The 26,297-nt window shown below is 40.8% G+C and overlaps 1 long non-coding RNA gene across 1 annotated transcript; it reads left to right on the top strand.

Annotated features, from left to right (window-relative positions):
- Positions 1–134: 134 nt before the first annotated feature.
- Positions 135–23,625, top strand: LOC123367382. The gene is made up of 3 exons (XR_006578432.1): positions 135–421; positions 4,183–4,247; positions 23,050–23,625. It is a non-coding gene; the product is annotated as an uncharacterized LOC123367382 (long non-coding RNA).
- Positions 23,626–26,297: the final 2,672 nt, after the last annotated feature.

Here is a 26,297-nt window from a genome sequence, read left to right on the forward strand (position 1 = left end):
AGCTGATGCAACTCAATTTTATTTTGCATCACATTAGTGTCATAATGGTAATGACTGGCCTTTATTCACTAACAGTTTGAGTCAGCACTTTGAGACATTTTTCAAATTAGGTCATACTGCAAATTTGTGGCTGATACAAAGGTTGATTAAGAGAGCTGCATGATTTTAAAGTGATGTTGTGTGAGGAGAATTAAGTTCTGTGTGATAGTTCCGGGAAATGGGAGCCACCATAACTAAGGAGAAATAATGTATGGGCAATAGGGGGAGAACATATTTCCACAGAGTGCTTGAAGTAATACTCATTTACAATTTAACAAAGTCCTCTCTCTCCTCTGGAAGAATTGTATTATGGATCTTGAAAACAAGCAATGAATTACAATGAAGACACCGAGAGGTGATCCCTGCTCTTGTTTCAGCAAAAGTCAGTTCTCTTCTTTTATGTTTCTTTGATCTTGTCAGTAAAGACAAATTCTTTTTTTTCCTAGAGACTTGTCTTTATGAAGCTAAAATGATCCCATGTCACAACGAGACCATTAACCCATAATGTAACAAGTCTGAGGTGAGGCTAAATTGCTGCGTAAGCTAATGCTGAAAAATTATTGGACAGATTTTCAGAAGTGATCAGCTCCTAGTTAGACACCTAAATGAAGTGGTCATATTTTCCAAAGTACTCAGCAGCTCCTACAGTCCTCAGGGGGTTAAGTAAGAAAATAGAAGTTGCTGGGTGCTGAGCACCTTTGACAATCTGGCCACTTCATTTTGGTGCCTAGGTGGGAGCTGAGCTGAGCTCTTGTGAAAACCTGTTTAAAGGAATAATACTGTGGCTGTTGTTGTGAGGCCACAATACTAAAATTGCACAGCAGTTGGGTTTTTATTTTTAAACTCTGTTTTTGCAGGGAATCAATAACAACCTGTGAGAGGCAGAGTCCCTCTTAATTGGATGTAAGTGGATGAACGTCAAACCGGGAAAAAAAAAAGTTGGCAGTTAAGTCATTAGTTCACTTGACAAGGCAAAACGCTATTATTAGCAGTTATGTTTGCTTCACGCATTAGGCTCAAAAGAAGAAACTATTGGAGTCTGATCAGTTACACCAAAGAAAAACACTAAAACAAGGATTTACTTTGGTGAAATTAAGATCAGAATCCCCTGTGTAACTCTTCTATATTTATTTTTACTTTGGTATCTTAAAGATCGAGCAAAACTGAAATGAAATGGAAATGATTTTTAAAATCTGATCTGAAAGAGAGAATCTGTTGCTACAGGACTATCCTTGACAACTAGTGAGCTGTTCCATGTTCTGTTTTTTACATTATCCTTTGTGTCTTTGTACTAAAGTCCCTGAACTTGTATTTGTGACACAAGCAGCTGACTTTATTTTTTGATGTTGTGCTCACCCACAGACCTTTCCATTCGCCATATGTTTCTGGATTCAGTCACTTCACCCACAGGCCTGTTTGACAGTAAAACACCTCAGATCCCTCAGAACGGCAAAGTCCATTTTATTCCGAGTCACTTTCAATTTGCCTCTAGTGTTTCTCTGAAGGTTTTAGCAAATGTGATTTCTAGGACCAAAAATAATGGAGGGGGAAAGTAGCAGGCAGACCACAAATGCGAAGGTGGCATAATCCAAAAAAAGAGGTCTCTGTAAGTGGTATTTTCGAAAAGTATCCAATTAGGAACATGACTCTCTAATAGCCATAATTGTTTTCAGTATTTAGAGGTATGTTTACACTTTCACCAACTTAAGCTTTTCATCAGCGTAAAAGGAAAATGATCTTTAAATTTTAAAAATAATAGAAAGTGTAAATTGGTTTTAAATCTTAAAAAAAATATATTTATTTTTCCTCTTTTATCAAAACAAATCTCCCTTTGGGGCTGATCCTACAGAATTTATTCAAGCAAATCTCCCACCGATTCAACAGGAGTTGTGCAAAGGTATATGCTGCAGATCAGCAATATTGCCAATCCGAAATGTTCAAAAATCATGAATCAGGCCTCAAAACTCATGAGATTGTTTTAAGCCAATCATGAGAATTTAAAAATAATAATAATAAATTTGGGGCTCCTTTGATTTGCCTTGTGCTTTTTGAACTTTAAGGGTGCATTTGGGCCTGTTTCCAGACTAGTCTTTGTGCCATCACTTACATATTTATTTTAAAACATAAAAGCTGAGATTCTCACAAACACTTGGGCCCAGAAACTGGAGCTATCAGGAAAAACAGCAAATCATAGAATCATAGAATATTTGGGTTGGAAGGGACCTCAGGAGGTCATTTAGTCCAACACCCTGCTCAAAGCAGGACCAATCCCCAATTAAATCATCTCAGCCAGGGCTTTGTCAAGCCTGACCTTAAAAACCTCTAAGGAAGGAGATTCCACCACCACCCTAGGTAACCCATTCCAGTGCTCTCTGAATGGGCAACACAGGATCACGCCACTTGTCTTGTTATTGATTGCTGTAAATCACTGGTTTGTTTTGTTTTGAGAAAGAGTCTAATCTTGTCTATTATAGCTACCAGTTCTTTAACTCTGGCATTTGTTTTTCGTTCTGGAGGCCCTCGGTTCAATCACCATGAGGACGTTCCTTACAGGTGCACGTCGAGTTGGAATATTTGAATATGCAAATTTAAAATGAGCTTCTGCAACTATTCAGACATGAAACTTTGTGCCAGTAAATCTGACATACACGGATGTTCATGGAAAATGAACACAAAGGGCCATAGGCAGAGTCAACCTGATTGTACATATTGTACTGCAGGGGCCATTCCTTGTTAGCCATACCAAGCAAAGAGTTTTAAAATAATAATTTTGAAGGCCAAACTAAAAAGTAACCATCCTCTTTCACACGCTGGCTCAATTTAAAGAAAAGATTCACATGCACCACGGCACCTTGGTATTTCTCTGGCCAGACCTCCCTTGCGTGAGAGCATCTGGCATGCAGAATCTCAGATAGTGGTACAAAGAAGAGCAAACCCCGTTTGACTTTCAAACTCCACTCTGAGTTTATTATAAGGCTGTCAGTTAGAAAAAAAATCTAAACTGGGACACCTCAACCTGGAAGTCTCTAAGCTCAGAGTAACATGGAACCTTACAATGACATTTGCCCGGGTTGGCTTTTAAGAGTTTTAACTGCGTCTTGGGTGAAATTCACACCTGCGCCTTGCCTACAGGAGACTGAAATCATCATTCTGCAGGCCATCTCCATTGGAGCAAATATCCCCAAGGCCCACACTTACTGACTTTACATCACAGAAAGGTCAACCCTGCTCCTAGGCCAGGGTTTAAAAGTAAATTTGGTTATCTTTCTATAATTTGGGCCAGATTAAGAACATATGAACATAAGAATGGCCGTACCGGGTCAGACCAAAGGTCCATCTAGCCCAGTATCTGTCTACCGACAGTGGCCAATGCCAGGTGCCCCAGAGGGAGTGAACCTAACACGCAATGATCAAGTGATCTCTCTCCTGCCATCCATCTCCATCCTCTGACGAACAGAGGCTAGGGACACCATTCTTACCCATCCTAGCTAATAGCCATTTATGGACTTAGCCACCATGAATTTATCCAGTCCCCTTTTAAACATTGTTATAGTCCTAGCCTTCACAACCTCCTCAGGTAAGGAGTTCCACAAGTTGACTGTGCGCTGCGTGAAGAAGAACTTCCTTTTATTTGTTTTAAACCTGCTGCCTATTAATTTCCACTCCTCATGCCTGCCCTTGTTCAGGGGCCCTGAGCAAAAGGTTTATCACCTGTTAGCACCCACGAAGTACAATCCACCTTAAAACAGGGAGGAAGAGGTAGCCATTAGTTCATCACACGCAGGACAGTGAAGCTAGCCAGTTGCACAGTGCAAGCACTATCCCTTTAAGAGGTGAAGCACCAGGTGTGCTTTCCTGACACACTCCCCGAGACTTAGCGCCTCCAAGAACACCCTTTGGGATAGGGCAGCTCCAATCACAGCCTTTGTGCCAATGGCTAAGAGGCAGGCCGTAGGCCTTGAGCAGCTACCCGGAGGCATTGTTCAACAACTGAGATGTCTGCGCTAAGACATCATATAAAACAGGTGAGAGAATCTGTTCATTTGTAAAGCGATTAGGGAGCAGCAGCTTCCTTCACCAGCTCAATTGAGTAGGTGAGAAAAGCATCTAGTTAGCTAAATTTATTAATATGCTTTTTTTCAGGATACAGCTACATTATGGAGGTGAAACATGACTTTTGATGATCAAGCATGCAGTGATTAAATAAGGTTAATCCTCATTTTATATGCTAATAGGATATTTATAATCTCAACTGCGTATCCCATTTAGCTATTTTATTCTCTGTTGTTAAGAAAGTATTTCTTATTAGTGAAAGAGAATACCCCTACGTTCACTGCAGATGCTATTTTAATTGGGCTCAAGTGCATTGTGTGTAATTAGTCCACTTCTTTAATATTTCATCTATAATTACACTATGAGCAATGTGCTGCCAGTTAAATTTTTTTTAAGAACTAATGAATTAATTGGTGACCTTTCATGGGTACCTGATGATTCTAACTTAAATCTAGCCCTGGCCAGGAGAGTCACATTTTCAAAATGGCTACTGAATTTTGAATGCCCAGTCTGAGATACAGTTGGGTCTGATTTCTACAAGAGCTAAGCACCCTCAGTGCCCATTAGCTTCAACGGAAGTTGTTGGGGCTCAGCACATTTAAAAAATCAGGCCTAAGGTGTCTTGCTTTGGGCACCAAAATCAGTGTCCACTTTAGCAAATGTTGGCTGTAATGGATGACTGAAAAGGGTGAAAATGAAGCAAACATGATGCTTCATTCCAGCTCACTGTCATCCAACTAATAAACCAGTCAAGTGGTGCAGTTGTTTGAAAAAGGGCAAAGATTTGGCTTATTGTGAAGCTGATATGTGCCACACGATGATAGCAGTATTGCCATCTTTAAAAAATAAGTCAGCGCTGAACATTGTGCAGTACACAAATGTGCCATCATCCTGCCAACAGAACTAAAAGTGTGAAGCTCTGCCCTGAAAAGAGAAAGTTGAGGGGGGACTTGATTACAGTCTATAAGTTCTTACCGGGGAAACAAATATTTGATCCTCAGTTCTTCAATCTAGCAGAGAAAGATATAATACGATCCAGTGGCAGAAGATGAACCTAATCAAATTCAGCCTTGATACAGAGTGTCAACTTTTAACAATGCAAATAATTAACCATTGGAACAATTTACCACGGACCATGTCCACCACCAGCAATTTATAAATCAGGTTTGGATGTTTTTCTAAAATATTTTTTTCTAAGTATTATTTTGGGGAAGTTCTCTGGCTTGTGATATACAGGAGGTCAGACTAGATGAGCACAATGGTCCCTTCTGGCCTTGGAATCTATGACTCTGTGAAAGTGCAGGGTTCCACCAGGTTTGTCTTGCAATTATTTACAAATCACAGTTGCTCAGTGGCACAGTTTCCCTACCCCATATTTGTGTTTCCCCCAGCAGAGGGCCAAGCCAGGGCTTTCCCCATTCAGAAGAGCTATCTGAGCAGGCACAGCGGTAAACAGGGCAGAGGTCCCTCCTCTGAAGATGACAGTGCCCCCTTTGGATTGGAGGGGCAGTGCCCCCCCTTTGACTGCTCAAAACATGTATTAGTAAGTGGGCTAGCTAGTCACCCACAGAAAACAGGTGAAGGCCCCCAGCTCGTATCTCTACCCCAAAGACCTACAGTGGAATTGTCCTGGGGAGAGGTGGGGCTGGAGCAGCAGCAGGGGGTTGGAAGAACTAGGGAAGAATGGGTGGTAGTGAGTCTCTTGGGTCGAAAGGGATCGGGATCATATTGAACACATGCAGTGTAGGAAGGAGTAATTGTGCCTCCCTCCCCCTCCCAACTCATTCTATTGAAGGGCCAGCACCGTTTCTCTTTGGTGACAGGCTCTTCCTCCAGTTGTGCATGAGATCCCAGCTATCATTCAGGAAGGAGTGACACCTGCCTCTCTGCTGGAGGAAACCCAAGTCATTTCCAGCCTGGTTCAGACATAAAACTAGCTCTCCCTCCCCATCATTGACTCCTGATTTCTCACATCCATTTGCAGACTACATGTATACACATTTTATTTGTCAAAACAAATACTTCCACAAAAGTCTATTTGAAGTACAACAATAATGCCAGCAAAACAGCATTTGTGAGGAACCCTATAATAATAAAGGGCCTTCCTTATTCTGAGTGAAACTTGTTCACCAGAATAATTCCACTGAATTCCTTGGTCCTTTCACAGGTACTGATATAAAATGGGAATAACTCCACTGATGTTGATGGCATTATGTGGGCAAGAGGACAGTCCCACCCAGTGGGACTACTCTGGTGGCAGCATCGGGTCCAGAACCATTTGTCTGTGCATGCACAAGAGAGGTAAATATTTTATTATGTGTAGTACAGAAGTACCTACGGGGTCCCAGTCCTGGACCAGTGCTGCAGTGTGCTATGCACTGTGCAAACAAAGAGATGGTCCCTGCCCTGAAGAGTTTACAATGTGAGTGTAAGACAAGAGACAACAGATGGATAAGCAGACAGCGGGCAAACAATGGAATAACACTGATCAGCCCAATAAGCAGCGATCACTCTGAGAAAATAATTTCGAAGGACCTGTGAATCCTTATGGACAAAGATGAAATAATATCTGACAATGTCCTTTCAGTAGCTATAAGGGTGTGAAAACAGTGCTTAGTGCCAAAACAAATGAGCCTTACACACCCATTCCTAACGTATGCCATTGAATCTACGGGATCTATCTGAAGGGGTCTCAACACTATATGATACTGACAGTGTCTGGAGTCAAGGATGGGCTGTCAACTTTCATTTTTAATTTCTCAGCATTTGTCATTTTTGGTCACATTATTTTTAAAAAAACCCTTTGTTACAAAATGGTTCCTTTCACCCAAGCAGCCAAATCCTGCTCATTTGCACCAGCATAAATTCCACTAACTTCAGTGGGGTTATTCTCCATTTATGCCAATTCAACTTAGGTATGTCTACACTGCAACTCAACACCTGCGGCTGGCCTTTGTCAGCTGACTCAGACTCCAGCCCAAGCCCAAACATCCACACTGCAATTTTACAGCCTCATAGCCCAAGCCCTGCGAGCCCAAATCCACTGACACAGGCCAGTTGCAGGTGTCTACTTGCAGTGTAGACAGACCATGAGGTGCCTTAAGCAACCTCTTGAAAATTCTCCATACTTCACCTGGGGTTGCAGTTTTTCCGCACTCCTAATGTCTCTAGAGGAGGAAATGGTGGCCTAACTGGAATGCCGTTGTGCTCACTTTATCCAGCACTGCTGGGCTGACCCTATGGGGCCACATATAAATTGTACAAGGTGTCAAACCGACTCCTAGTTAGCCCCAGGGTGGGGGAAATATGAAGCCGCCTTTGTCCCTCTCCCCACTCCTACACGAAAGCACAGCTCAGCTGAAGCAGAGAATCTGGGCCAGAATTTGGCCTGAGGTATTGATACACAGTCAGAAGAAGTGAAGGGGACTTTTCTCCTGGCTGTAGTTGGTTCATGACTAAGAAAGTCTTCCATTTTCAAACAATTGTCCCTTGCATCCCACTCTCCTCCATCACAACCAGCAAATGAATGCCTATAGGGGCTTTGTGCATGCGGTCGACAATGCTGCAACACTCATCCTCCCAGTTGTTGTATATTCTATATCTATCCTGATGGATTATTAGTCAGACAATTCACCTAGTGCAGAGTGACTTGCATGCAGTCCTCAAGAATGAAGGTTTTTACCAGTTGAATATTTTTTTTAACCAGAACCCATTTTAGTAGGAAAGGGAAAACCAAAGGGAAATTATTGCTATTTTAGACAGCAGCATAAATTTTCTTCCTATTTTTAACCTAGCTTTTAATTTAATAAGTTTTATGACCCTTATATTAAGTACATATGTTTTACAAGACATTGTGTCCCTTGAGTCACCCTGAATTTGCTCTACTAGAGCAGAGTTAAATGAATGAATATTGTGTTTCTGATTTCAGTTCACCTCTTATTTGATCTTTATATCTTCAGTAAACCTGAATAGAAGAAGGGGCAACCCGCACTCAGAGGTTCTCCAAAGCTGTGTTTGGGGGCTGGCTATTGTTCTTTAAGAGGGAATTTATAAATTGTTTTTTCTCTTATGGGAGCCTGCTGCATAACCACCAGATTTCAGATATTATTTACAAGAAATAAATAGTGAAACCAATAATTCTCTTTGAAACTATTGTATTACTGAATTTAAAATGAAAACAACTTTTGAAAAAAAATCATATGCTCATTTAAAAGGATCAAGTATTTTTTTAAAACCTCTTAAAATCCTTTTTGACTAGTATTGTTCTTTAGGAGCCTGGAATAGAAGCCTGTTTCCTTACTAAAAAGGATTTCATCCATCAAGCACATACACTGGTATGTTATTGTAGAGTCATTAACGAATGCAAAATGGTTTGTTTTCTTTTCTGAAAAGAAAAATGTTTAACACACACAAAAAGAGGGATGAATCCTGCATTCCTGGTGCATGCAACATTCTCACGGAGGTCAATGGGAGTGTAGGCCGCTGAAGGAATGCAGAATCATGCCCATAAAAATTTCATGGGTGTTGCAAATGGAGTATATGCAAATTAGAAAATTAATCATATTACTTTGAGCAGGTCCCTTTAAGATGCTAACCCCATAATAATCATACTCTGTAGGGAAAAGAAAAATGGTGCAACATCATTCTTGTCTGGATGGGTTTATGCTGTTTATTTAAGTAATGCGAAATGTATGGTTGCAACTTTGTTCTATAGGTTTGCAGCAGTGGCAAATTTAAAGATTATAAAGGTGTATTTATTCCATGCTGGAAAGCATGAGCTATTGATTTGCTGCATAGCAACCTAAAGTACCTTTTTAATATAATAAGATTAGCTTAGAAGGGTGTTTTATAAATTGGGTGGTTCTAATTTGATTTGAGTACTGGCTCTTAGTAACTTGCCAAAGTTCAGTAAATATGCAGAGTATAGTATATGCACTTTATCTCTGTGTATTAGCTATGACATAAACACGGAGGGGGGAAGAGTCAAATTTTATACATCAGAAACTGGGTTTGTTGCCAGACATTATAACTTTGCGTATTTAATCTAACTGATGTATGTTAAAATAGGAAACCAAATTCAATGAACTGTTTGTTTCTTTTCTACAAATACACTTACATCAATAACCTCTGAGGACGTGACCTTAAAATGTAACTAGATGTTTAAAAGAACCTCAGAGATCTGCCTAAGACATTAATGTTTGTGTCAAAGGGCAATATACAGCCATGTATATATTCAGCTGTCTATATGTCGACGGCTGTATTTTTATTGTTACAGGAAACCATCCAACATCCCAAACAGGAAAATTACCAGGTTTTTTGGGGTGAGGAGAAGGGGCAATGGTCTCTTTTAAGACTGATGGCATGACTTTAGGCTAGAGCATATTTTAACTCTATTTAGTAAACACTTTGGCACCTTGTATATGTTTTCTAAACGCTAAGCCTTGTTTGGGAGCATAAAGCTGCTGGTCAGTCACTAACAGTTGTGAGTTATGGTGTGCCAGGTTGCACAGCGCTGGTTTGGATAGAGCGTTGGCATTAGGCTCCAAAACACAAGGAACAACAATTTTAGCCAGTCACAAGGAACTCCTGGTCACCTCCCAAGGGACAAATTGATGTCAAGTTCTGCTGTCTGTCAGGATTAAGTGCCTGTTTGCTTTTTCACTAACATGTGGTTTGAGAACAAAGCAGCTCAAATCTCCTCAATTCCTAACAAAGCATCTCAAATTGCTGAGTAAAATTCCTTAATCCTCCATCTTAATCTGAAAACACCAGCACCACATGGTAACACCGAGGTCTTTCTTTGTCCCCGGTAGAGTACCATTAACAGAGATGTTTGGGTTTGAGCTAACTTATTCTTCAACAGCGTATTATCGGAACGGAACTCCAGGTGCTTTGTTCTCAGACCAGTTCTTTCCTAATCATTTTTCTTCCTTATCTGCTCCTTTTTAAACAAGAAACCACGTACAAAGCATGGAGCAAATAAACTTGCATAGTTTTTCAGGACCTTGAACACTGGGCCGGGTGGGAAACAAGGTGAACTTTTCAATCATAAGCACACATAGGCTGGCATTAATCAGTCATTTGCATTATTTGTTGATTATATGCTTCAGTTGTAGGGCCAAAAAGGACAATGGCATTGAAATGGTAATACGTATTTCTACCAATGTAAGTAAGCAAATCGTGGCTATAGGGTAATATTAAACCAAAATGTCTGTTTCACAACTACCTGCGTGAAAAGGGTAATTGTGTTAGGACCTGGCATGCCTTCTGCACCATAAAGGAACCACATACACCAGACAATTTAAAACACTGTACATTTGCATGTATCGTTTCCATATTGAAGCAAGATCTCTGCATGTCCCAGTGTTTTGTGGCTCTCATTTACCAACAATAGCACATGCTGAACTCGACAAGAACAGTTGTAGAAATCTCTACTTCCTCTGTTGTGATTGTACTTCAACCCTGCATCTAAAAGTTTTTTGCTGCAGTTATTTGAATTTTATTCTACTGTTTTAGTCACCTCTCTCCTATCTTTCGTCAAGGGCATGTTGTAAAATGTGGGGAAATGGAGGAGAACAAGAGTGTTCAGGATCCTCCTGATGATTTGCCTAGTATTTACCTTGTTTCTCTGCCTCTTTTCTAATGTTCATCACCTTCCTTATGAGTTAGTAGTGGGGGCACATGAAATGAAAGCCTCCATCTATCATTGCCTTGGGCTGGACTCATTCCTGATGACCTCATGCTCTACATTTTGCACTGCAGTGTTCCTCAGTTTAGAACCATAGCGAAGTTTGTTCAAGCTCCACTTTAATAGACCAGCTCCAAAGGGTGAAATCCTGGACCTATTTAAATCATTGGGAAGTTTGGATTGATTTCGGTGGAGCTGGGAATTTTACTCTGAGAGAGAGCAAGGAAGTTTTACTGGAAACAAAACAGACAGGAGCAACATCTTAGGATTCTGACACCTCTGGACTGAAGAACATAATAGGACAACCAGGTCAAAGGCAGTACAGAGGCATCCTTAAAAGCTTAGCGAACCCTTTCAAAGATATGTTAAGACACTCAGACTGAAAAGCCTTGTAAGTAAGAAGGACATAGTTCTAGCAGGACCTCAACAAACCAATTTTTGAGAAAATAGGCCAATTTTTAACAGCTCCGTCTTTTGGGAACACAAGCCTGGGAGGAAGGGCTCAGTTCGTGCACATGTCCTTTATAGCCCCATATAGGGATGAACAAAAATGTTCTGTCCATCAGAAAAGTCAGTCCTTAAAAATAAGGATCAGAATGAAATCATTCTAGAGCTCAAATGAGAAAAGTAAATCTGTTCTGAAAGTTCAAATGGAAACTAGAAATGAGCCAAAAACACAGACATTGGGTTCAGTTCCAGATCACAGCATCCCTGAAGGTGGGGACTATTTTGATTCCATAAATCCCATCACCCCGCCCCACCCCCAGATACTTATAATAATCCACATAATTCAGATCTGGATCCAAATTCTCCAAAATTCTGCAGTGTTTAACTGCAGGGGGCAGGAGTTTAATTTAGGCATATCTCCAGTATAAATTAGACACTTTTGGGGTGTGGTCAAATCTTTTAGCTCTGGTCTTCTTGCAGATGAGAGTGCTAAGATGCTCACAACTATAGATTTTTCATTCTGTGCAAATTCACAAATTGGATACAAGGTGGAATTTCATGTTTTCATCAAAAAAACACAACATTCTGGCCACAACCGGTGAACTTTTTGTTCCTGTGGGGAAAGCTTTGATTGTTGTGTTTGCCCCAAAATGGAAAGGGGTTGTTTTCACAGTGGAGACAGACCTTTTATTTTTTTCACAAGCAAACTCTCCATTTTCTGCTTCCTGTTTGTTTCTATAGAAAAACTTCTTCATACTTGCCTTGTGTTTTCTTTCCTAGCTCATGAAGGGCAAAAGGAGGAGGGCTAGCTCAGTGGCTTGAGTATTGGCCTGCTAAATCCAGGGTTGTGAGTTCAATCCTTAAGGGGACCATTTAGGAAACTGTCTGGGGATTGGGCCTGCTTTGGACAAAGGGGTTAGACTAGATGACTTCCTGAGGTCCCTTCCAACCCCAATATTTTAACTTATTACTTGCAACTGCTGTGTCTGCATCCTCCTGGCCAGACTGACCTGTGCTGCTCTCTCATGCTCAGATGTCAGGCATCAGCAAGAAATCAGAGAGAGGGAAACTTCTGGTGCACTTTCTATAGCTCACCATCCAATCAGACCCTAGTAGAGATTTAAATAGGACCTGACATGCAAAATAACTCAAAGTTATAATTAGTAGGAGTCAACTAGAGAACATAACTCATTCATAGGCTATATATACCCAGATCAGAATAGATAGGCAGGACAGTCCAGACAGGTGGATATGAACATATGCAAAAGGCATTTGCAGGTAATTATTTTTTTTCTACATCCTTATGTGGATGGTGTGATTATTTGACGCAGAGTAAAAAGGATCACTATGGCACCACCTCTCAAAGGACCTCACAGCCAAAGGCTGCAACTTCAGAAGGAAAAAGAAGTGTCCCGTCTGTAACATTTGGAAAAGAAATGCATGGACAACCACCCTACTGCCCTGCAAATGTATTCCTCCATCTTCCCCCTTTAGCTGTTCAGGTTGAAGCAACAGCTCTTGTGGAATGGGATCAAAGAGCAAAGGGACCTAGAACCCCTTCTAAGCTATACACACTTCCAAAATACATCTGACAGGCCAAACAGGTTTTTAGGGCCTTGCCCCTTTCCTAATTTCACTGAATAACAAATACGAACTCCTTGCATCTGTCAAATTAAAAGGCTTGGGCCCTTCTGTCAGACAAAGAATGCTAGAGCTTTCCTCTGCCCTGGAATGGGAAAGGACAAATCCTGGGGGAATTAATCTCTTGACTTAAATGACTAGAGGGTTCTTCCAGTGAAACGTGAGGATGCATGCACAGGACAGCCTTGTCCCAGAGAAAAACCGCAAAAGGGGAATTGTGGGATAACACAGTCGGCTCTCTGACTACCCTCGGTGACAAGATAGCTGCAAGCAATGCTACCTTTAAGGTTCAAAAGGAGAGAAGAGTTTGAAAGGAGATAGTCAAAGCTATGACAGAACTAAAGCATGTTAACTACAGAGGGACATGACTGATCTCACAGGGAGCCTGGCTAGGCCAAAGTCTTGAAAAAATAGATTACTTTGGAATGGAATCTTATAGGAAACCTTTTAACATTACTCCTATGGGTAATAAGGCTGCATACTTGACCTATGAGCTAATGGCAGCCCTTTACCAAATCACTCCTGAAGAAATGCTAAGAGAGTTGAAATAGAACTTGGTAGACAAAAATCCCCCTGCTAATTCACCAATATGGAAAAAGCCACCAGGTTATGTAATATACACATAAACTCGACCCCTATTTCACTGAAGAAGGGTAAGCACCATTTTACCCAGTAAGCGTCTGACTTCCAGACTCTGCCATTCTTAAACCAAGTGATAAGAGCTACTGGCCTTGATTTTCTCATTTGGGCCAATGGAAATCAGGAATAACTCTACTGAAGTCAATCAAGTTACACTGGTGTAGGGTCAGCATTAGGTTCAATGTCTGGGATAAGAGAATGAGGTGAAATGGCTCATGTATCGGTATCTGTATTTCATCTGCAAAGCATTGCTGGTGTGGCCATGACGGGCTCTGTCTCTGACCTGCCAGATATTTCTGACCATAGGTATTGAGGTACCAGATGTCCTGGAGAAGAGAGACACCAGATTCTCAGTCCATGGAATCAAAAGTGCAGCTGCTCCAAAGCTCCAGTGCATCTTGCCATCAGAATGGTAGCATTTTCAAACCACTTTTCAAAAGGATGAGTGACTGCACTAGGTGCATGGCCCAGAGATGTCATTCCTGGTAGCAACTGCAAAAACTTGGTAGCTTTCTATTTTCCTGAATGGAGAAAAAGTCCACCACTGGTTCTTCCCATCTCTGCACCAGAAGAATGAATGAATGAATGGATGAAAGGGCTGACATCCTGCCAGCTAAAAGGCTCGGATGTGTTTCATATTACTTTCTGCATGGTGACAGGGCCTTCTTTAAGATGGTAAGACCTGCTTCCCCTTACTCCTTCATCCTACCACAGAAGAGTTTTCTTTCCTTAAAACGATCTCCTGGACTTGTATTAGGAGTCAAAAGTACTGAAGGTCCATGGACCACATACTGTTCTCAGTTCCAAAACACTAATATGGTGCTTCTTTTCAGAAGGTAATGGTCCAGATAGAAACACCCATCCCCAACCCAATAAAAGGTATGACTTCTGAAGAAGACAGACATCATATGGAGAAACTTTAGTGCCCTGCCTTAGAAAGAAAACACACTGCCAATCTAGGGCTGAGTGGGAAACAACAAACTCTGATTTTGGTTGACCACTAAGCCTTATTAGAACATTGTCAGAGAGGCTGTTCTGCTGGCACCACGTAAAGTGCTCAAATCAATCCTAGCTAGCCTAGCCAGGGCCCCTTTATCATTGGCCACTTTTTTAAAAAAACACGTGCACCATGGTGTCAGAACCTTTGACTTTGATGTGGCTAGTGCCACACCATATCCAAAACCTTTGGGACAAAGACTAACAGTCAAATAATATGAAATCATAACTGATAAAACACACACCCGTCCCTGTGTCAGCTGCAGCACTTTATAGCCCATGGGTGAGTAATAAGCCAAGGCTCAGTATCTGCTGCTTCATTCTATGATATAACTTTCAATCATGCTAATTAAATTAATATGGCCTGTGCTAATGAAAACCACAAAATACTATTTTTGTGTCTACCAGAACATACATTTTAATAATGCCAACTTGTCATGTTGATGTGCCTTTCTGCACCAAATATAAGCAATGTAAATGTATCTAACAATCCTTTCATCATAACAAAGGAAATACTATACAGGCAGCCGACTGAACACACACAGGTTTATTTAAGCAGCAAGCAAGCTCAAGAATTAGTTCTCCATACTAGACTCAATGAGCCTTCTGCAGCGTTACTCCTTTCTAATTTTTTTCTCTCTCTTTTTTTAAAGTATATTTTCATCTTTTTTTTTTTAGACCTTGTTTGATTAGCCATCCAGGAAATGTTTAAATTACAAAATCATAAGGTTTAAAAGATTTATAGATCAAATTATATGAACCTAATGCAATATGCCAGGCATACGGAAATTAGAAGTCTTTATATTATATTTTGATTATTAAATTGCTCCCTTTATACTATTTAGTTTGTTTGCAACAGTAAGCCTTTTGCTGTCTGATGTTGGAACCCTCAGAGTAACCAAGCAAAAACAAATGACTTAGTCCTTGGTTCAAAGAAATAATGGGTTACTAGCATAATTAATTTTATGTTTAATTACTGTAGAATGAAACAATTCAACAATATCTAATCAATCCTTAGAATGACAGAACAGAAGGTCAGCAGTTGCTTTGTTTTGAAAGAGAAATTTATGTCAGGTTCTCTTTTATGTGCTGGAGAAAGAAATAGGATGAAAGTGGTCAAGCAAACATGAATTAATTGTATAAATGTAATCCTGTTGCCATGCTAAATCACAGACTCTGGGCACAGGCCTCAAAACACTGGACATGCATCAGTTAAGAATTTCCTCCATTTAAAAAAAAGTGAAGCCTTAAAACTGAATGTGGATATTTTAGGGTTGGTTTATTAAGTAGCATTCAGAAGCCTATTTGAAAGAAGATGATGGATTCAGTCCAGTTCCTGCAGGAGGCACATCTTGATCACAAAACCCACCATTACCACTGGCACTATTTAACCCCTTGCTGTCAAGTCTCAGCAGAGAAGAGAGAGAGAGCAAGAGATGGCTTGTGGTACTGTAAAGCCTGCTGCTTCTGCCCCCTCTACCGCCAACATTTAGAAGCCCAAGAAATATAGTGGTAAACAGGCAAATGAAAAATAGTTTCCCTTCCCCTCTCAATTAATCAGTAGTCAATGTTGCCAGAGCTCCCAATTTTATCATAAGTCTTAACATATTTGGTATTTTTCTTAAAGCCCTAGCTCATGGAGTCATGTGATTATGTGCTCCAGTCTTTTGTTAAAGACAGATTCCTGCCCCCATGAAGGCATGCATAGAGGCTCATCTGAAAGTTCCAGTCACTTGTCAGGTGTTGCTGGTTAGCTGTTCGGGAGTGTGAATCCTCTGACCCAGTGCGACTGATGGGTTCAGCATTCCATATGACACGATCTGCCACTCTGGCCATGTCAGCCTCCTCTTCAAATCCCTCCTCTGGCTTCTCCTTGTCTTCAGCATCAACTACAATCTTATGGAGCATAAGCTTTCATGGGTGAATACCCACTTCGTCAGACACATGCGAAGCCCACGAAAGCTTATGCTCCAATACACATGTTAGTCTATAAGATGCCAGAGGACTCTTTGTTGCTTTTTACAGATCCAGACTAACACAGATACCCCTCTGATACTTGACAACTACAATCTTGTCACCATCAGGTTCACGGCTCTGAAGAGCTCTAACACTGCCTGCATGTCTGCTCTCACTTCCTTCCCTCTCTCGTCCCAAATCTCCACCCTAACTGTAGTCTTCTCCAACTCTTATTTTTGTCCCTTTCCTCATGCCACGACCACCTGGAATTCTTTCCCTCTCACCATGCACCAGACAATCTTCCTACCCCTCCATCCCCCCTCCCTCCTTTTGCCTTCCTTAAAACTAACTCGTTCTTTAGAAGTCTTTGTACAATGATCTGCACCCAGCACTGCCGCCACTGTATGCTTCCACAATCAGCTGGAAGTCATGGAAAATCAAAGATATAAGGTCAGATGCTCAGCTGGATATCACCATTGATATCAACGGCGCTACATCCATTTACACCTGCTAGGCACCTAGTTTCATTAGACTAGCTTGCTCCCTTGGATTCCTGGTGTCACACCAAAATAAGTTCATCCTGGAACCTGACCTTCTTTTTCCAGTTCCACTCATACTATAGATATGGTCCATTCTTATTAAAAACTTAGAAGCCCATTAAATCTTAGGTCTCATTTAGACCCTTACCTCAGGATGTTGATTTAATATATTTGTTTAGAACAAGGCTGTCACTGTGTATCTGTATGCTAAGGGCCTGGTCCATAGCCCATTTAAATCAGTGAGTCTTTCACTGATTTCCATAGGTGCTGGATCAAACCAATGCTTAATTTGTAATGAATGTAATATAATTGCCAGGGATCAAGCAATTAGATGGCAGGGCTCAAGCAATTTTTTGACTTTCATAACTGACACAGCAAGCCCAGAGGAGCTGGGGCTATGAACTGCCAAGCCAACAGGTGCCAGGGCTCAGCCCTGGCAAGCCCTGGCACCAATTAAGCACTGGCTCAAACCCTAAGTGAAAGGAGACATGGAGGCTGGCAAAGAGAGACTGTATGAGGTTGTCTATTTATAGCCTCTTTCTAGACTGATAACTCCTCTTGGACGCTATGATCGGGTGATCTCTCTATCTTAAAAAGTTAAACCCATTAGCAGTTCTCCAGCGTTTTCATTCTGCAGATTGCTTCACAAAGGAGAGTTCCCTTTATGGGCCACTACCCCTCCCAATTCCCTGCTAGTTCTCAGTGTTTCATTCTGTAGGCTCTGAAGGATCCTGGGAGTCCATGGACTAGTTTCTGAGTTGTGTTTGGATATAGATGTGAATGGACCAATCAGGAATAGATATAAGTGTCTGTCCTAAAGATTGGGCCATGTCTCCTGAAGCTCTGGGCACAGAAGTCTTCTTTGGGCCTTCAAGTCAAGAATGCAAGTCATGGTCGGCAGAGGGGTTGCTTTACTTTGCTGAGAAGTGGTTAAGGTGTCAGTTGGAACTGACTTGACATTCATGAAAGCTGCAGTCTAGCACATAAACCAAACTTGTATAATGTGTTGATTTGCAGTGCATATGCAAACACACACGGCTGAATTCTCCACTGTGACACCGCCATTTTGGGTCACGCTGCCAGCAGACCCTGGCTGGCGTAACCAGTCCATGGAAGAGTGATCTTCCAGTAGTGTCAAGGCTTTTATGCCAGGCCTTTTCCCTGCTCCTTGTGTGGCAGGGAAAAGGAGGAATGGCTGGGATGTCCTTGCACAGCATCAGTTCTCAGGTGGCTCTAAAACCCAGCACAGGAGGATGGGCTCAGCCCAGAAAACATCAGGGGAGTGAAAGGTGACTTTTTCAGGCCCTTTGCACTGACATTCCTGATCTGCACTCTCTGCAGATGAGCTTCCCTAGCCTTTGATCCATATTCTCCATGAGAGACCAGAATGTCTCTAAATTCAAATTTTTTTAAAAGTATATATTATAGGAGAGCTCAGTGGATTGTTACAAGTGGGAAGTGTATACAATACTTGATCCATACAATGGACACTTGTCATGTTACCTATGGTTTCGAATAGTAAACAAAGTTATGGGAAAAGTTACTGTACTTGAGCAGTAGATGAGTTTCAAATATAAATAAGTCAGCCAGTTTAAATGTTTCTAGAAAATAAAAGCCTTAGCATAGAGGCGATGATTTAAATGGCTATACATCTTCATTTCTGGAAATTAGAAGTGCTAAAATTCCCCATCTGGGCTAAATTCATCCCTGCTTTCTGTACTGAATTTAACATAACACAAAAGTCAAATGAATTGAAAACAATTGTTAAAATAATTCTCTTATACTGGAATTATTTTTCTTTTGTGCATATTTACGCCTGGACTGGCTTTGCCAGAATTACTAACCTTTAAACCAAAGGATTGACATTGGAAATAACTACAACAAAATAAACGGTACAGGGAGATGGAAATGTGTATTTTTTTTCGATAGATTTCATTCTGACAATAACACTATAACAACAACACTAGAACAAACAATTGAAATGTTCATATTGTGTTTCTATTAAAATTAACTGTTGACTAAACATCAGCTTCGTTCATGAAGAGCAAACTCAGACTGTTTAATAAGTCTTGGACTGGCCCAAAAATATTCCATTGATTTCCACTAGTGTAATGTATAGAATATAGTCATGATTTTCAAAGTAGCCTACAAGAATATCCATGGGATTTGAGCACCTAACTCCCTTAGACAAGACCTGTGAGAATAATGGATTTTTATTTATTTTATTTTATTTTATTTTATTGTTAACTGGCAATTGCAAAAAAAAATAATGTTTCGGATAGGCCCAAAACCCTTTTTTTTTTTGTAAGAATTTTGGGTGGCTTGAATATATACATAAATTTTGGATTTAAAACAAAGCATTTTTGACTGAAGATGAAACATTTCATATCAATTTTGACCCTTTTTAAAATTCAGTTAAAAAGAAATGTCAAAAGTACAGTCATTTTCCTTCAACAAATTTGAATGTTTTGTTTCAAAAATGTCAAAATGAAATAGCTATAAGAAGTTTGAGGGATTTTGGTGGTTGTTTTTTTTTACACAAACAATCCAGTGAAACCAACATGAATTTGATTAACATTTTGCTGTTACCAAATCCACAGTTTTCACTGAAACTTGGCCAAAACGATTCTACCTCAGACCCCTTTAAAACTTCCATCCCACAAATGTAATAGCAACTATAAAACTGTAAAGTGTCCATCTCCGTTTAAACTTGCTATTATGTGGTCTATTCCTGGGATTGCTTTATTTTCTGCAAAGTATTTTGTTTCTAGTTAATTACCATGACCTTACCAAAAAGCCAAACAGTTGCTCTTGATCAATCAGCAATTTGTTTTAAAAACTAGACAAATATTTCACATTCTATCAATTCAACTCCTCTCCAGTTTAGTACCAATGCGGAATGCAATAGCTGGCTTCCTGTAAGAGAAAGCAAAATCACTGTCATTCCCAATGTTAGAATAAAAGATCAAAGTTTAGTTTCTTCATGCTCTGCAATTTCTTCAGCATTATTAATGTAAACAGCGTAGTATCCAATATAAAGTATAAAGTACATGCTAAAAGTGAAGGAGAAAATGGATATCACCAATATTTCCTATAAATCTGAATTTCCCTTTGAATCCCTTTATTTTCTTTACATGCTTCCAGTTTCGGAAATCTTTTGTCTTGTGTTGCAGCCAAAGACCACATTTCCTACTTTGGCATTTTCAACCATTTTTTAAAAACTCAATTCTCACTGAAGTCAGCAAGTGTTGAGGTGACTCAGCACCTCACAGAATCAGACCCTCGAGTTGCCAATATGTGAACTAACGTGATATATTTCTGTTTGTCATATGTCAAAAATGAAGTGGGCGAGCTTCCAGCTTCACATCAACAAAAGTTTGTTCTGATGCTGATTCTAATCCTACAAAGGAATTGGCCTGCTCAGATCTCTAGGCCGGATGGGAACCTTAGTTCATTATTCAGACAGTCTAGTAGTGGCCTCCTCTTTGTACTAAAGCTGCTGATGGTCCAATGTACTTCTCCTCTACTGCCCCTCCATCCAAAACAACCTTTTTTGTGTCTCTCAGCCTCATCAGCACACTGCTTTTCTTTAATGGCTCTGGTGGCAACATCTCTTTTCTCCCTTGCCTACATCTTTTAATCTGTCCCTTCTACTCCTGCGATTTGACCACTGCAAAGCATTTTGGGACACATTCTGTATGAAAGGCAATTGTTTAACAAAATCATGTTGTTTAAGAAGTTTCAGGTTTTACGATGGCTTCCTATTGCGTGTGACCTTGATAAGGGTCGCAGTTCAAATTGGGGCCTTTGAGCTACCTTTCTGCCTTCCCTAATCCTGGGGTGGGCTGGCTAGGGGCCAAGAAACCCCCAGTGTAATTTAGGGCCTAGACGCCATTCCCAGAATCTCCATCACCCAGCACACTCTCCTCTACCCGCCCTCACACATTTCAATGGGCCCTATGTGGAAGAGGGAAAACAGATGAAGTAAATGCAGCCACACAAAGCTTTACACTACAAGAGAATCCCTCTGGCTAGGGAACTCCTCATCTACCCACTTAGGGCAGCTTTCAGTGGCACAGCACAAAGGCGACTTGACCTGGGCTGAGGGTCTGGCCCTCAGTTTTTCCCCCTTAAATATTGTTCACCAGAATTACTTGAAACTCAGCTTCATTACTTGTTGATAAACACCACGGATAAATCTTTGCACCCAAAATATTAAAAGTAATATTTACATATTTTATAGTTCACAGCTGCTCTATTAATCCCTTTGGAATGCAAACATGAGGCCAGTTCCTCAGCTGGTGGTGTAAATGGTCACAGCTCCATTGAAACCAACATCGTTATGCCTTAGACCAGCTGAGGATCTGGCCTAATTTATTTAAGAGTGTGTACAACACAAATTCTTTCCCTTAACATACAAAAATATCTCTGTGCTGGCCCCGCAAAGGGATTTCAATGGTCAGAGAGTAGATGTGGCTTTACTATCTCCCTCACTTTTTACATTTACATAGTTTTTTTTAAATATATATATAAACAAATTAGAAGTATCGTACAGCTTGTGTGCATTTTTTTCCTCCTTTTCCCTTTAACTCATGACAATTGTTTATTTTAATGTGTGTCTCTCACAGATTTCACTCCCATTCTCAGGGAGAATGATGGGTCAGCCTTGCTTTAAGTTTATGAACTGACGGCCCAATTTCAATGACAAAAGCAAATGTAACGGAGGCCTGTTTTAAAGCAATGATTGTCAGCTCACATGTTCGATATGTCATATGGCGTACACTTCATTAAGGACTGAATTACTTCATATGTAACATGAGCTAAATTAAAGTCAATGTCAGGCTGCATAAATCACCACTTTAAATGTGTCACTAAGAGCACTGAAACAGTCATCATTGCCCTTTGCCCTGAAATAACCCAAAAATCTGGGCCTTATTTTTCTAAGTTGTAAATATGACAGATATAAGGCTGTTTTCTTTGCTAGGGCTCACAGTTTTACTCTAAAAAAAACCTACTGAACTTTTAAGGAAACAGCAATGGTCCACTGACACCTCTAATCAAGCAACGTATTTCATGGTGCTGTGGATTCAGAACTCACAGTTAAAGATACCAAACGTAGAATATCAATCATGCTGTCATAAGAGTCCTTCTTTACAGTGATGGAAAGAGCTGCAGTGGAAATGTGGCCTCCTGCATGCCTAAGAGACAGGGGTGGCTCTATGTATTTTGCCACCCCAAGCATGGCAGTCAGGTGGCTTTCAGCGGCATGCTTGCAGGTGGTCCACTGGTAACGTGGATTCGGCAACATGCCCACGGAAGGTCCGCCGGTCCCGCACCTTCGGCATACCCACCGCCGAATTGCCACCGAAGCCTGGAGCCGCCCCTGCTAAGAGAGGAGAGGGTAAAGAAGTATCTTAGAAACATTTTAGTTAAAGTCACTGGGCCAAATTCTGTTGTTACATATCCCACACAACTCGATTCAAGTCAACGGGGTATCATCGGGCTAAGTCAGGACCGAATCGGGGCAATTGGCTTTTCTGCTGGGAAGCATTCCTCATAACAAGTGTAGAGAGAGAAAAATAGCTACAGGAAAAGGAAATAGTTGGTAAGAAAATATCCACTGGTGCATCAGCTAGGAGAAATTCAGGGCATAGTTCTCCTCTGATGGAAGCTTTACACCAGTATAACTCCACTGACATTAGTGGCATTAAGAATTAGGCCATCTAAGTCCACTTTGAAATCTTGCTGAAGACTGATGGCTGGTCAGAACTTTGATTTAGAGCCACAAACGTTCAATCAGGCACTATAGTTTTAACTAATCAATATGGGCCTGATTCTTCGCTCACTTACACTACTGTAAATCTGGTATAACTGTACTGCAATAGTATCACTAATGTAAAACTGGCTTAAGCTAGTGAAGAATCAGGCTCTAAATTCCTTCCCCATATTTATTCCATCTGTTTGTACAGTGGATTAACGTCATTCTTTGGATTAAAAAAGTAAATAAGAGTTGTCTGTTTTTAACTGGATCCTTCATGTGTTTCATCTTAGATGTGGGCATGAAGTGAAATGATGGAGAAGGTTTTTCCTCTGCTATCTGTCACTGGAGTCTGTCTAAGCTCTGGAGAGCATCATCATGACAGAAAAGGAAAAGCAAGATATTCCAGGAGAGAAGAGCAGAGCTTTACCTGCTAAACAAAAGAGAGAGATAAACTTGGAACTGAAGAGACTGGGAGAAAGCAATTTAGAGCTCATTTGCTTATCCTCCTAATGCAGATTTTTTTTAGCACACCGTCTGTGATATCTATTTTTCTTGGCTATGGTTCTCATCATTCTCTCTTTCTTCCTCACCTTTGTAGTTTGATCTTCATTCTCCGCACACCGGCTGCACATGTCAGCATGAAACAATAGGTTCCCATTACACTTGGCCTCTTTCATCTCCTCTGGAAACTGACATACGTTTGTTCTGTTTGTGTTAGTGTGGAAACATTTCCCAGATCCGTTGGTTAAAATCGTGTGCGCTGTATTACAAATTATGTTCCTATAATTGAATGTATTTATTTTGGAGACTAAAAATCTCTGATGAGACAATTTCAATACAATTTTAAATCTTAAAATAAAATTATTTTATTCCTTTGGTACCAAATTACCTGTTTAGAGCTGGAAGTGTTAAAATGGATTCAAACTAAGGGCCTGATAGGGCATAGGTGGATTGCGCAAGAACAGCAGTCCACTCTCGCACTGTCAATTGCAGCATCAGGGCCTAATACCAGTGAATTTGGAAATCCCCAGTATTTGAAGCAGTGAACATCGTTCTGCAACTCTAATGGTAAATCACCGCGCAAAGCAGGAGGAAACTATAGAATTGGCTTTCCTACTTGGCCGTATTCCTCATAGTAAGTGTAAAGATAGAAAAATATAGAATCCTTGGTTTAATGCCTCAATTTTACATGCATCGTTGTTCATAACATTCCTATTCCATCTGTTGATATTATATGCTATAAAAAACATATAGATAACAACTTGCAGACATTAACTAATTAATCCTCAAAACATCCCCATATGGGGAAATGGAGCCAGACAAGTGACTTGCCCAAGATCCCATACTGGGCCAGCTCCATGGTTGTTATAAGCCTGTTCAACTCTACAGATGTCAATGGCACTGGGAGCATTGGTAATTTAATAGTTGACTTCAGTGGAAGTAAGCTAACTTACACTCGGGAGTCCAATGGCAGAGACAGGACTAGGATTCAGGTCTTCTGATTCATAAACCATTTGACCAGGGTGGCTTGTATACAACTATCCCACTCTTTTCCCATGAAAACTCAACCTACCACTAGAAAGTAAAAACAAAACACAAGAGGTTGCAGGAGTCCATCGTTCTTGGGTTCCAATTGCATGCAATTATTGTGCTTATTATGCAAAAAGGCACACACATCAGGTTACATTATGCAGCATTAAAACATAAGGTTACCCTCTCAAATACGATGTTGATGCACACGAGCTCGAATTTTGGTGATGAAGAAGGCAAACACCTCTGACCCAGGCATCATCTGGAAACATGCCTCATTCAGCCCAAGATTTAGGCTTCAATGAACTTCACTTTCTGTTCCCTAGTTTGTATGAGGCTCTATGCCATGGATACTCTGCTTGCCTCCTTATGATGATCATTTTTATTCTTTTTCCAGGCTTCCTGGCCACTACTCTCAAAGCAAAAGGCAGAAAAGAGCCCTTTAATAGTTCCAGAAGGCCAAAGCTGAGGCTGATTCTGTTCTGAGGATTAGCCTGTACAGGCTCTGGGGAAAAAAATCACACTAAGTACTACTCACTAGGCAAATTATTTGTTTCAGGACTCATTGCTTGAGGTGGGGGAGTCAAACTTCTGTGGCTTGCATGGCCATGCCATAGCCAGAGGGTAGGTAGATAGATTAGACAGATGGAGGTGGAAGAGGCTCACTTTACTCTGAAGCATCAGGTTCTGGCCACTGATGTAGAGAGGGTACCAGGCTACAACAGACTATGTCTGCTTTACTAGGAACATCTATGTTCCCTTGAGACAGTAAAGCCATATAACCCCACAGTAGAAATGTGACATATATTACTCTCTATCATTCTAAGATGGCATAACTCTAAGGAGAGAAATGTCTCAATTAATTAATCAGCTAAGTAAATAGCAAGCTAAGTAAATGGATGTTTTGCAAAAATTCCTCCTTTGGTTACATAATGCACTTCAAGAATTTCATTCCGATCCTTTCTGAAATGCCAGTAAGTTGAGTTCTAGTTAAAACAAAAACAAACTCACCTTTTAAACCTTCCAGGGATTTCAAAAATATATCCATAATGCTTTGAACAGACACCAGGGTTTTTTTCCATGTAAGTGCATTAAAAATGAAATATTTACTGATGAAAGATAATGGGCAAAAGGATTCTTTACGGGATCTAAATCATGGCATAGCTCAAGTAAGAAAGCTTTAATTTAATTTTACACAAGTAGGAGATTGGGGGCCTGATCCTGGCCTCCCTATGGGCCCTCCGCAATGCTGCAGCAGTGAAAAAGGGCCAGAAACCTGGCTCAACTGGCTAGCTGAGGATATCTCTCTCTCTCTCTCTCTCTCTCTCACACACACACACACACACACACACACACACACACACACACACACACACACACACACACACACACACACACACACACACACACACACACACACACACACACACACACACACAAATCTCCTGGCGGCAATGAGCTAACAATGCTGCATCTCTGCCATCCCTACTTACAGCACCCAGGAGTGGGGTTATGTCAGAATGTGAGCAGGGGAAAGGGTCATTCATGGGTAGGCTCCCTCTTGTTACCCATTTTGCCGAGCTGCCCTGTAAGGTAAAGTTACTGGCTGCAAGCAAGAAGAGAAACTTTCAATAAAAAGCCTTTTTTTAAACAAAAAATCTGTTTTTCTTGAAGTTTTCTCCCTCTCCCAAGCAAAAAGAAGAGACATGTTTTGAAGAAGGCTTCCAGGGAATGGGGCTCTGAGGTGCCCTTGTTACAGCCCCGTATGTGGCGAGTACTGGAATATGGGTTACAAGTGGCACGAATGCCGCTGCACCACTCCGGCACACAAAAGAAGTTACGTAGATATTCCCTGGCACACAGGAGAGATAGGACTCGCAGTTGTTGCCCAAAACAAACAAGAGCCCTGCTCTAAAACTAGCAATAAACCTGAAGTGGTACCCCAAGTCTGAATCCCTGCAGGAAGGTTGGATCCAGATTTGAACCTTGTGGTTCTGGCCCACTTCCA

Source organism: Mauremys mutica, chromosome 3 (assembly GCF_020497125.1).
Source record: "Mauremys mutica isolate MM-2020 ecotype Southern chromosome 3, ASM2049712v1, whole genome shotgun sequence".
In the NCBI taxonomy this organism is placed as follows: Eukaryota; Metazoa; Chordata; order Testudines; family Geoemydidae; genus Mauremys; species Mauremys mutica.